Source organism: Elephas maximus, chromosome 24 (genome assembly GCF_024166365.1).
Source record: "Elephas maximus indicus isolate mEleMax1 chromosome 24, mEleMax1 primary haplotype, whole genome shotgun sequence".
Classification (NCBI taxonomy): domain Eukaryota; kingdom Metazoa; phylum Chordata; class Mammalia; order Proboscidea; family Elephantidae; genus Elephas; species Elephas maximus.
Genome location: NC_064842.1, coordinates 27,729,228 through 27,741,901, shown reverse-complemented (window position 1 = coordinate 27,741,901; position 12,674 = coordinate 27,729,228). Strand labels below are relative to the sequence as shown.

Here is a 12,674-nt window from a genome sequence, read left to right as displayed (position 1 = left end):
GTTCCCTGCAGAATCCTCACTATCAAGCATAGTACCTGGTTGACAGTAAATATCTATTGATTGAACAAATGAATGAATGAATGTAAACGCGCATGTGTGTATCTGTGTCTCATTTCTGTTCAAGGAATGTACATCATAATGCAAGTGAATGAAAGTAGCATTATTATAGATTATGATAGGAATAACTTAGAATATTCGAATTCTTATCAAATTATTTAGAAACCTCAGAATTTTACTGTTAGTAGATTATTTGTATCATATATCACAACTGAGAGGATACCATCTACTCAAATATACATCTATCGATGAGAAACGACATAAGGTGTATGTAATTAGCAGTGTCAGTGCAACATCTGTATTTTAGCCAAGGGTTTGAACCACCAACCTCTCACTTAGTAGTCCACTGCTTAACAGCTCGCACCACCTAGGACTCTGATAGCCAGGTGCCAACAAATAAAGATATATATATACATAAACGATCGAGAATTTAATTATTTGTTTCTTCATATTGTGTGCCAAACAAAAACATTTACACTATTATTAATTTGAGCACTAGTGGTATTGCAATTAAAAATTACAGTAATTTTTCTCATCATTTTGAAATGCAAAGTGCAGCTGATAGTTGAAAAAAATTATTTGGAAATCAATGGGAGCAAATGCCGGCTATACCTCCACCTACCAGCAGATGGCACCAGAGCATTTTCCTGAGTCCTAGTGTGGATTCAGCAAAGTTTCCTAGCTTCCATAGTGGTGCAGCAGTTTTCAAGCCTTTTAAAGACATGGTCTGTGTTCAAATGAAACTTTAAAATTATACACAATTATCTAAAATTTTGTTTTATTAACTAAGTGGGCACACCAGCCCAGGAGCAAGGATGAGAAGGCAGGAGGGAATAGGAAAGCTGGTAAAGGGGAGCCCAAGGTTGAGAAGGAGAGTGTTGACATGTGGGGTTGGCAACCAATGTCACAAAACAATACGTGTATTAATTGTTTAACGAGAAATGAATTTGCTCTGTAAACCTTCCTCTAAAGTACAATTTTTAAAAAAAGGTAAGACAAAGGTTAAGTATGGGAATAAAATATAGAACTGAAAAAAATTTTTTGTTTTATTAAAGTTTAAACGTTGTAAAATGCAAAAAAAAAATAATAATACTTTTTAATGCTATGTATAGAACCACAAAAAAACAAAACAAATCCATTGCCATCGAATCGATTCCGACGCATAGTGACCCTATAGGACAGAGTAGACCTGCTCCACAGGGTTTCCAAGGAGCAGCTGGTGGATTTGAACTGCCTTCCTTTTGGTTAGCAGCCGAGCTCTTAACTACTGCACCACCAGGGCCCCTTATAGAACTACAGAACTTAAAAATGTTTAGATTTTCCTAGCTAATGAGAATCATTCAAAGTTATCTGTTTAATAAATATATTAAATTGCAGGTGTGTGTAGTCTGAATGCCTTCCCCCCCCCCATCTCATTCTAAGTTGCATATTAGCCACTGGGGATATTGTTTTACCAATGAGGGTAATAGATGAAGTAGAGAACCGAGAAAACTAGCAAGAAATACCAGAAGATCGAGGAAAGGTTGGTGACACGAGGGGTGAAAAGGACTTGGCTGTATATGGTCTGAATTTGAAGGAGCATTTGGGGTAGATAAAAGGTTTGAAGTGGAAGTTGGAGAAAAGGGCAGCTCCCTGTGTGAGCTGTTATTAGATAGGCAGCAGAGAGAATAAAAAAATTTTTTTTTTGCTTTGTGTTATGTTTGAATTCTCCCTTTGGTATTCTGAAGACTTTTATAAAGATTTAAATTTGCTTTCAGTTATTTCTTTTAATTCTTTTCATGTAATGCTATATACTATGGCTGGTTTCAATACCTAGTAAGCCAGTGTAGTTTTATGTGAGTTATTTAAGTACTGTAAAGAAAGAGACAAAGATATCATTATTTCCTACTGGCATGATTATATGCCTGGAAAAGCCAAGGACTAAATTCTAAGGACAGCTGGGTGTGGTACAGAATAGAGGAAACTAGACAAGTATAAGTATACACACACAAATGCACGCATTTTATCTGTAACTGCAGAAAATAAACAGGGGGTAAAGTTCATTTCAAATAACAAAACAAGACAAAACACAAAGTACTTGGGAGAAAACTACAACTTAAACTTATAAGAAGATCTTTATGAAGAAAACTATAAAAGCTCATGGAAAATTAAAACAAAAGATCTGAGTGAGTGGAGAAGATGAGAAGCTATATTTTGCTCCTGGATAGGAAGACAAGTATATAAAACGTTTATCCACCATCCCTAAATTAACTGACATATTTAATTCAGTCTTAAGAAAAATGCCAGAATGATTTTTTTAATTCGACAAAATGATCCTAAAGTTTATGTAAAAGAACAAGTATAACAATATTTTTTTACATTTTTAGAGGAACATTGTGATGGATTCAATTGTGTCTCCCAAAAATATGTGTTGTAAATCCTAACCCCTATTCTTATGGCTTGGAAACCCTGGTGGTGTAGTGGATAAGAGCTAGGGCTGCTAACCAAAAGGCTGGCAGTTCAACTCCACCAGGCGCTCCTTGGAAACCATATGGGGCAGTTCTACTCTGTCCTGCAGGGTCGCTATGAATCAGAATCGACTTGATGGCAACGGGTTTATACCTAATTTTGGAGTCCTGGTGGTATAGTGGTTAAGAGCTCTGCTGCTAACCAAATGAGTTGGAATCTACTGGACAGCAACGGGTTAGGTTTTTTTTATACCTATTGTTATAATCCCATTTGGAATGGGTTTTCTTTGTTACGTTAATGAGGCAATATTAGTGTAGAGTGTGTTTTAAGTCAATCTCTTTTGCGATATAAAATAGCAGATTAAGAGATTAAGCAAGCAATTGATTAAGCACAAACAGAGGGGAAGATACATGCCACATGATCACCAAAGAACCTAGGAATAGAAGCTGAAAAGAGACAAGGACCTTACCCTAGAGCAGACAGACAGTGCCTTCCCCTAGAGCTTCTAGTCTCCTAAATTTGAACTTCTAGTCTCCTAAACTGTGAGAAAATAAGTATCTGTTTGTTAAAGTCACTCACTTGTGGTATTTCTGTTATAGCAGCACTAGAAAACTAAGACATTTAACAGAAAAAATGTAATAGAGTAGACGAGCATTATCAGGTATTATTAAAATATCACAAAGGAACTGTTGGTAAAAGAGTATAGTTCTGGAGCTAAAACAAATAGCTAATCCAAGAACAGACAAATAGATCCCAATATATGTATGTAATGTAGTACAAAAGAAGTATCAAAAGCAATCAAGAAACACTAACTAGATAGTAGACAAGAATTATTTTAGGTGAAGGGAAGGACAACACACAATACGGGGAAGTCTATACAATTGGACTAAACCAAAAGCTAAGAAGTTTCCTGAATACAACCAAATGTTTCAAGGGACAGAGTAGCAGGGGCTGGGGTCTGGGGACCATGGTTTCAGGGGACATCTAGGTCAACTGGCATAACAAAGTGTATTAAGAAAACGTTCTGCATCCTGCTTTGGTGAGTGACGTCTGGAGTCTTAAAAGCTAGAAAGTGGTCATCTAAGATGCATCAATTGGTCTCAACCCACCTGGGGCAAAGGAGAATGAAGAACACCAAAGACGTAAGGAAAATATGAGCCCAAGAGACAGAAAGGGCCACATAAACCAGGGACTCCATCAGCCTGAGACTGGAAGAACTAGATGGTGCCCAGCTACCACCAATGACTGCCCTGACAGGGAACACAACAGAGAATTCCTGATGGAGCAGGAGACAAGTGGGGTGCAGAACTCAAATTCAGAACTCAGACTTAATGGTCTGACTGAGACTTGAGGGACCCCATAGGACATGGCTCCCGGACGCTCTGTTAGCCCAGAACTAAAACCATTCCCAAAGCCAACTCTTTAGACAAAGGTTAGACTGGACTACAAGACATAAAATGATACTGGTGAGGAGTGTGCTTCTTAGCTCAAGTAGACACATGAGACTATGTGGGCAGCTCCTCTCCAGAGGTGAGATGAGAAAGCAGAGAGGGACAGGAGCTGGTTGAATGGAAATAGGAAATATAGGGTGGAGAGGAGGAGCGTGCTGTCACATTGTAGGCAGATCAACTAGGGTCATACAACAATGTGTGTGTAAGTTTTTGTATGAGAAACTGACTTGAATTGTAAACTTGGACTAAAAGCATAATAAAAAAAAGAAAAAAATCAGGAAAGAAAATATTCTAATGTTGGGGTATATATATTTGGTGGACTTAAAATTCAAAATAGATACCCATCTCAATCCATACACAAAGATGGATTCCAGAGTACCTAAAGAAATAGTTCTGAACAGGAAGTAATAATGGTGACTATATTTACCCACCCACTAGCAACAACCAAAAAATGGATGAACTGTATGAAACAATGCTTATCAAAACACTGTTTATCAGACAACTAGAGACAGTGATTACAGAGAGACACAAAACAAATGAGGTGAGCCTTGAGTATACAGAAGGGGCTTGTTACAGAAATGGGCAATAATTATCCCTAGACTGAGAACACAGACCAAGAGGCAGTTGTTGGAACAGAACAAAGGGGTTTAAATTCAGGAAAGACGTGTGTCAGGGTTATGTCCTTTCACCATACTTAGTTAATCTGTATGAAGAAAATGGCATCAGGATTGGAGGAAGACTTATTAACAACCTGGGATATGCAGGTGACACAACCTTACTTGCTGAAGGTGAAGAAAACTTGAAGCATTTACTGATGAAGAATGAAGACTACAGCCTTCAGTATGGATTGCACCTCAAAATAAAGAAAACAAAAATCCTCACAACTGGACCGATAAGCAGCATCACAATAAATGGAAAAAAGTTTGAGGTTGTCAAGGATTTCATTTTACTTGGATCCACAATCAACGCCTAAGGAAGCAGCATTCGAGAAATCAAACGACCTATTGCATTGGGCATATCTGCTGCAAAAGACCTCTTTAAAGTGTTAAAAATCAAAGATGTCACTTCAAGGACTAAGGTGCACCTGATCCAAGCCATGGCATTTTCAAACGCCTCATATGCATGTGAAAGCTGAACAATGAATAAGGAAGATGGAAGAAAAATTGATACTTTTGAATTATGGTATTGGTGAAGAATATTGAATATACCATGGACTACGAGAAGAATGAACAAGTCCGTCTTGGAAGAGGTACAGCCAGAGTGCTGCTTAGAAACAAGGATGGGGAGACTTTGCCTCATGTACTTTGGACATGCTATCAGGAGGGACCAGTCCCTGGAGTAGGACGTCATGCTTGGTGAAGTAGAGGATCACTGAAGAAGAGGAAGACCCTCAACAAGATGGATTGACACGGTGTCTGCAACAATGGGCCCAAGCATAGTAACAATTGTGAGGATGGCACAGGACTGGGCAGTGTTTTGTTCTGTTGTACACAGGGTCGCTATGAGTTAGAACCAACTCAACAGCACTGAAAAACAGACTGAGCACAAGTTTCAGAGTCTCTTTGGACATCCATTTTGGTCTTTTCCTTCTTTTCTGTTGCTTTCTTCATGTATAATGTCCTTGATGGCATTCCATAATGCATCTGGTCTTTGGACATTCAATGCCTCCAACCTGTTCTTGAGATGGTCTCTAAATTCAGGTGGGATGTACTCAAGGTCATATTTTGGCTCTCATGGGCTTGCTGTAATTTTCTTTAGCTTCAGCTCGAACTTGGATATGAGCAACTGATGGTCTGTTCCCCAGTCGGCTCCTGGCCTTGTTCTGCCTGATGACACTGAGCTTCTCCATTGTCTTGTTCCACAGATGTAGTTGATTTGATTCCTGTGTATTCCATCTGGTGAGGTCCATGTGCATAGTCATCGTTTATATAGTTGGGAAAGGTATTTGCAATGAAGAAGTCGGTCTTGCAAAACTCTATCATGCTATCTCCAGTGTCGTTTCTATCATCAAGACCGTATTTTTCGACTACTGATCCTTCTTTGTTTTTAACTTTTGTATTCCAGTCACCAGTAATTATCAATGCATCTTGATTGCATGTTTGATCAATTTCAGACTGCAGAAGTTGGTAAAAATCTTTAATTTCATCTTGGCATTAGCTGTTGGTACATAAATTTGAATAATACTTTCATTAACTGGCCTTCATTGTAAGCATATCGATATTATCCTATCACTGATAGTGTTGTACTTTAAGATAGGTCTTGAAATGTTCTTTTTGGTGATGAATGCAATGCCACTCCTCTTCAAGTTGCCATTCCCGGTGTCGATTCAAAATGGTCAATTCCAGTCCATTTCAGCTCACTAATGCCTAGGATATCAATCTTTATGTGTTCCATTTCATTTTTGGTGACTTTTGATTTTCCTTGATTCATACTTTGCACATTCCATGTTCTGATTATTAATGGACGTTTGCAGCTGTTTCTTGTCTTTTTGAGCTATGCTACATCAACAAAGTAAAGGTCCAGAAAGCTTTACTGTGTTCATATCATTAAGGTGGACTCTACTTTGAGGAAGCAACACTTCCCCAGTCGTATTTTGAGTGCCTTCCAACCTGACAGGCTGTGAGTTTCCCTGCTATCTATAAGGTTTTCATTGGCTGATTTTTTTCCAGAAATAGATTGCCAGGACCTTCTTCCTAGTCTGTTTTAGTCTGGAAGCTTTGCTGAAACCTGTTCAACATGGGTGACCCTGTTGGTATTTGAAATGCTGGTGGCATAGCTTCCAGCATCATAGCAACATGCAAGCCACCACAGTATGACAAACTGACAAATTTCTCTGCAACTTGCTTTTGAACATAGAATAGCTAAAGCGAATGAAAGAAATGATGAAGTAAAAGAGCTAAACAGAAGATTTCAAAGGGCAGCTCGAGAAGACAAAGTATTTTAATGAAATGTGCAAATACCTGGAGTTAGACAACCAGGTAGATTAGAATAATGCATCTTTTACTTCTGTGTTTGAGCCTCTTTCCTCTTCATTAGCATGTCCTTCAAACCCTGGCCTCCTTGTTCTCCCTGGCAAATGTTTTAAAAGTTAATATTGTTTGTTCCTTACAAAGGCATATTTTAATTTACATTTTCATGCTATAACAGTGGTGCCACCTTTTTGGAAAGCAATTTGGAAATATGCATCAAGAACTTAAAATATGTTCATACCCATTAACATACTAATTCTATTTTTGGAAGTCTATAATAAGCCAACATTTCACAGCCATAAACAGACTATTATCACTTTAGTGTGTGGGATTGTAGATTTTTAAAAATAAAGTTATACATGGTAAAATATGAATACAGTTAATATACCAAAACCAAACCTGTCACCGTTGAGTTGATTCTGACTCATAGCGACCCTACAGGACAAAGTAGAACTCCCCCTAAGGTTTCCAAAGAGCTGCTGGTAGATTCTACCAAAAGGTCAGCAGCCAAGCTCTTAACCACTGAGCCATCAGGACTCTACAGTTACTATAAGTAAACACCCAGAAAATAAGTATATATATTTAAATAAAAAAATATAACTTTTAAAAAACTATAATTTTAAACAAAATAATCAAGGATATTTTTCTAAATTATCTGTTGTGCCAATTATTTTTACATGTCATTTTCCATTTTTAAATCAATCTCTAATATTTAAACCTTAATAAATATAAATATAATAAACATTTTCCCATAAATAACTCCGTATAGCTTACCAGACACTATATGTTAACAGCAGTTATTTAAATACCAATGCACATTTGGGGTTATGCTCTTTTAACGACTTTTCTTAGACTGGGGACAAAGAACATACTTTGAAGGAGACATTCAGTTCTGGGAGTCAGATTTCTATTACAGAAGGAGTAAGGGAATGAATTCACTCATTTAATATACTTAAAAGACATTGGGAAATTTTTGTTACGTATGTCAGAGTCCCTTTCTGTAAAAGGCATACTTATAAAAATTTTAAGTTGCAAGTATAATTTCAGATATTAAAGAAAATACAAAGGCTTTAGATGAAAGGATGCTGTATTTATACATAAGGCAATAATTTTTTTGGAATGTCAGAAAGATAAAGGGAGAATTCATCCAATTAAAGCTCCAAAATTAAACAGGTCAAAATTACCCATTTGAACATTTTGCAGGTTGGAAGGACAATGTCATACCCTTAAAAATTAATTGAATAAGGACTAGCAAAGTAAATTCTGCTATATTATGTCTTAATTGGATGTGCTTTCAAATGTTTCATAAGGTCTCAGAGTCTTTAGGGAGCCATGACTATTGTACAAGAAGCGTATCAAAGAAGATATAAAAATAACAGCACGAAATGTTTCTCATACCTCCTTCTTCCATTAATAAGGAGTTTGGAATCACTGTGCCAAGTGACATTTTCCCAGAGAAATGAATCGTTAGTAGTTTGCATAATTTGTGCATCTGACTTGTCATCAGTAGCCTATTCTAATGGGAACTCTCAAAAAGTGTAGCTTATTTGACAAAACAACACTTTAGTGGAACTTATGTTAAGATCACCAATAAAATGAATTTTCAGCTTATATCAGACTGGCTATCATGTCATTCAAGTCTGTGCATGATAAATGATGGGAACATAATTAAGACACAGGGATTGTTCTTTAGCTAGAAACATTAGCAGAAGGTACAGTCTTTGGGTGTTACAAATGGTTATTGCGCTTGGATGCTAAGTGCAAAGTTGGTGATTCAAACCCTCCCAGAGGTGCCTCAGAAGAAAGCCCTGGCAATCTACTTCTAAAAAATCTGCCATTGAAAACCTTACGGAGCACAGTTCTAGTCTAACACACGTGGAGTCACCATGAGTTAGAGTTGACTGACGGTAACTGGTTTAGTACAGAAGGCAGTCATCTAAAATAACCCATTTCATTCTATTTAACTGGCATGATAATGGAGATTGAGGGCACAAAGGGGTCAACTTTCCCTGGGAAGTTCATCTCCCTAAAGGTGACATTTGAGCTATGTCTTGAAAGACTGAATACAGACAAACAAGGGGATGAAATGCTGGAAGACAAGTCATTCCAGGCAGTAGAACCAAAAATAAACCCTTTGCCGTCGTGTGGAGCATGTAAAAATGCAGTGAAAGGAGGCAGAGTGTTTGGGAGAACTGCCTGTATGACATGACTGGAGCATAGGTGTGCTAGAAGGAAAATGGTGAGGAAGGAGGCTGGAGTGGGAGATGGGGGTCAGGTCACGGGAGACATTCTCCTGTAGGCAAGAAGGGGCGTGCCAGGACCTGCTTTGTAGATGGCTGACCCGGCAGTGGTGTGGAGCTCAGGTCAGAAGGGTGAATGAAGGCTGGTGGCACAGGGGCCAGTAAGGTGGTCACTGCAATAGCTCAGTCCTCAGGTTATGTTGAGTCCTTGGGTGGTGCAAATGGTTAACACGCTTGGCTGCTGACCAAAAGGTTGGCAGCCCAAACCAGAGGCACCTCAGAAGAAGGGCCTGATAATCTACTTCTGAAAAACGAGCCATTGAAAATCCTATGAAGCACAGTTCTAATCTGAGTCATACGGGGTCGCTCTAAGTCAGAGTTCACTCAGGAGCAACTGGTAGTGGTGGCAGTGGGGTTAAGTCAAGATCGGAATGAACTCCCCTCAGAGGCCATTGAGAAAGTACTTCTTCAACCCTTATAGTATAATTTACTGAAATCTAGAAAGCCACACGTTCTAAAGCTACACAAAGATTTTATGAAATAAAAAGTGCTACCAGCATGGAAAGCATTAAAAAGAAAAGAAAAAACCTCATGGTAATGAAGAAGTTAGCTTTTCGCAAGCTTGAAAAAAAAATAAAAATAAATAAATAATTTTTTTTTTGTGGGTAGCTTTTTTTTTTTTTTACTAGTGCCTTAAATCTAGGCTATGGCTTCCAAACTGCTACTGAAAAGAAACTCTAACTCTTAATGGAAGAACTGAGTGCTGAAGCCAGAAGGACACATCGATCAAACTAATCTGCTCCTGGTAGATTTTCCATTACTGTCATAATCTTTTTTTTTTTTCCCTCTAGGGCTAACTGAAGGTTTTATTGGCATTAGCATAATATCTGCATATCCAAAATTTAGCCACAAAGAACACATTAGCTGAGATAGCTCCATTGGTACAATTATCATCATGAGTTATTGCAGAGCCAGATTTTTTTAGATGAAACGCTGAGCTTTTGTCCTTGGTTTATAATATTCAGAAGGATTAAATATTTTGAAAATTTTGGTTCTTTTTTTTGGGGGTGGGGGTGGCACTATATTTTTTCCCTTTTAGTTATAATTGCTAAAGATAGTAACATTTGCCTTTCTTCCCTTCAGGTGAGATTGGCCATGTCCCTCTGTCTATATAATCCTCTGACTGGGTGCCTCCCCTGAAACTCACTGCAGAAACAGTGCTGGACGTGACTCGTGCATTATGGATTTGCAGACAGGTCAGAGAGGGCCCAGAAAAGTCCACTAGGGTGCCAGGCATTAATTTCCCACTTTAGATAAAGCAATTATGCAGCATTGCAGACTTTAGAGCCTAAAGTATCCTTAGATACTATGCAATCAGTCACCTCATTTTATAGACAAAGAAGGTTCCAGTGAGGGGCTATTTTTTACTGATCAGATTGGCAGAATATAAAAAGATTCATGGTATTCAATGTTGGTGAGGGTATGGAGGAGGGACATGATCACAAGCTGTTGGGGGAACATCAAGTTATATGTTTTTGGAGGGCAGTTTGGTACTACCTATACAAATTCACAATATGTACAACCGTTGATTCAGTGACTCAATTTGTGGAAATTTATCCTAAAGAAACCTAGCACACATGCATGAGGAGATACGTACAAATGTGCTTGTTGCAGGATTTTTAGATAGTTAACAATGGCGGTCAATCTAAATGTCCCTCAATAACGGGGATTGATAAAAAGTTAGTGCATCGTTTAGCATAATGTACCATGATGCTTTGAACTGTGGTGCTAGTGAAGAATATTCAATGGCCATGGACTGCCAGAAGAACAAACAAATCAGTCTTAGAAGAAATACGATCAGAATGCTTCTTAGAGGCAAGGATGGAGAGATTTCAGCTCACTCTGGACACATTATCAGGAAAGGCCAATCGCTAGAAAAAGAACATCATGTTTGGTGTAAGTAGAGGTTACTGAAAATGAGGAAACTTCTCAGTGAGATGGATTGGCACAATAACAGTGGACTCAAACATAGTGAAGATCAGGCAGATGGCACAGGACCAGGCAATGTTTCATTCTGTTATACATAAGGACCATGAGTTGGAGCTGAATCAACAGCAACTAACACTAACAACCAGTAGGAAAGAAAGTCTATGATATACTGTTAAGCGAAAAAAAGCAAGTTGTAGGACGCTGTATCGAGTGGGACCCATTTTTATAAAATATATTTTAAGGACTTATGGAGAACTATATAGATTGATATCCACCAAAATGGAAGTAGGATTAGAGCATGAGATGAAGTACTTTTACTTTTTTACTTTGTGTAGTTAGATATCACTTACATTTTTATAATGAGCATGTATTATTCTTTTTTGGGAAGGAAAATCTGAACCTCAGGTAAGTGAAGTAACCTGTTCAAGGTCACTCAGAGAGTGGAAAAGAGGACCAGAATCCAGGCCAGCTGGTCCCAGTCCAGGGCTTTTTCTACTTTGCATGAACCTCTGGCTTACTGCAGCTCTAGTCATAGCTCTTATATTTCTTTTGAAAGTAAATAAAAATATATGACTTCCTGCTTTTATCAAGGCAAACAAGTTTCTGAGGCTCTTGATCAACAATACATGCTTCTGAAGGTTTTTTTTCTTCATTTACTATTGAAGTCATCAAAGAAATATTCATTTATAGTTAATCATTTTTACTTATATCACCACTTCCGCAGCCACTAATCCACACAAACCTTAGATATTGTTTCATGGTTGAACAGAAGACCCAGACTTTTCCAATAGAGCACGCAAGTCTATTCGCAAACTGCAGAGGAACTTGCTATCATGTTTCGTCATCTGGTCTTGGGACATCTTCTGCGATCTTACTCAACTATAGTTGTTATTTTTAGCTCCATTTTGGTATTCATGATAGAGCACACCACTGCTCTCCATTAAATTAAATAAAATACCGACATTTTCGGTTTACCTTAAAATCTACAGTGATACTAGCCTTTCAGTACAGTTATTTTTTTTAACTTTAATTTTAGTGATCCAAAAATTCAGAGTGTGGAGTTAGAATTTGCAAAGTTTAGGGATGACCATAAATAATTGCATTTTTTTTCCTCCAAGTTATAAATTAGGGGAAATGTCTGAAAGCAATTCAAAGGTAGACTTTAATACATGTTCTAAAAAATGTAATTTTTGTTGGCAAATGTCACAACACCATGCTAAATAAAGAGGATGCTAAAAAATGTATATCCCAGATTATCCCTATCCAATAAAATATGTTTTGTATATAATCATGTATGCACAAAATAGGTCTTCAGAGGCATGCAAGGAATTTTTAATAATAACTGACCGATTCTGTCTTCTTCTCCACACTTCCCTGTGTTTCCTCATTAGCCAAAAGAATGTTTCCTTAATCTAAAGTAATACTTCCCAAACATGTTTTTCTGTGAGTAAGAGTTAATTTAGGCACTCCTAGAAGAGAGTGATAGAACTTCATATCAATTTGTGTGTACACTTGCTGAT

General features: G+C 37.7%; 1 long non-coding RNA gene across 1 annotated transcript in view; it reads left to right on the top strand.

Moving 5' to 3' along the window:
* Positions 1 to 12,674, top strand: part of LOC126067089 (uncharacterized) — a 48,847-nt gene that overhangs the window by 13,295 nt on the left and 22,878 nt on the right. Inside the window, exon 2 of the long non-coding RNA XR_007515322.1 lies at positions 10,309 to 10,421. This is a non-coding gene — a long non-coding RNA (uncharacterized LOC126067089). The remainder of the gene's footprint in view (positions 1 to 10,308; positions 10,422 to 12,674) is intronic.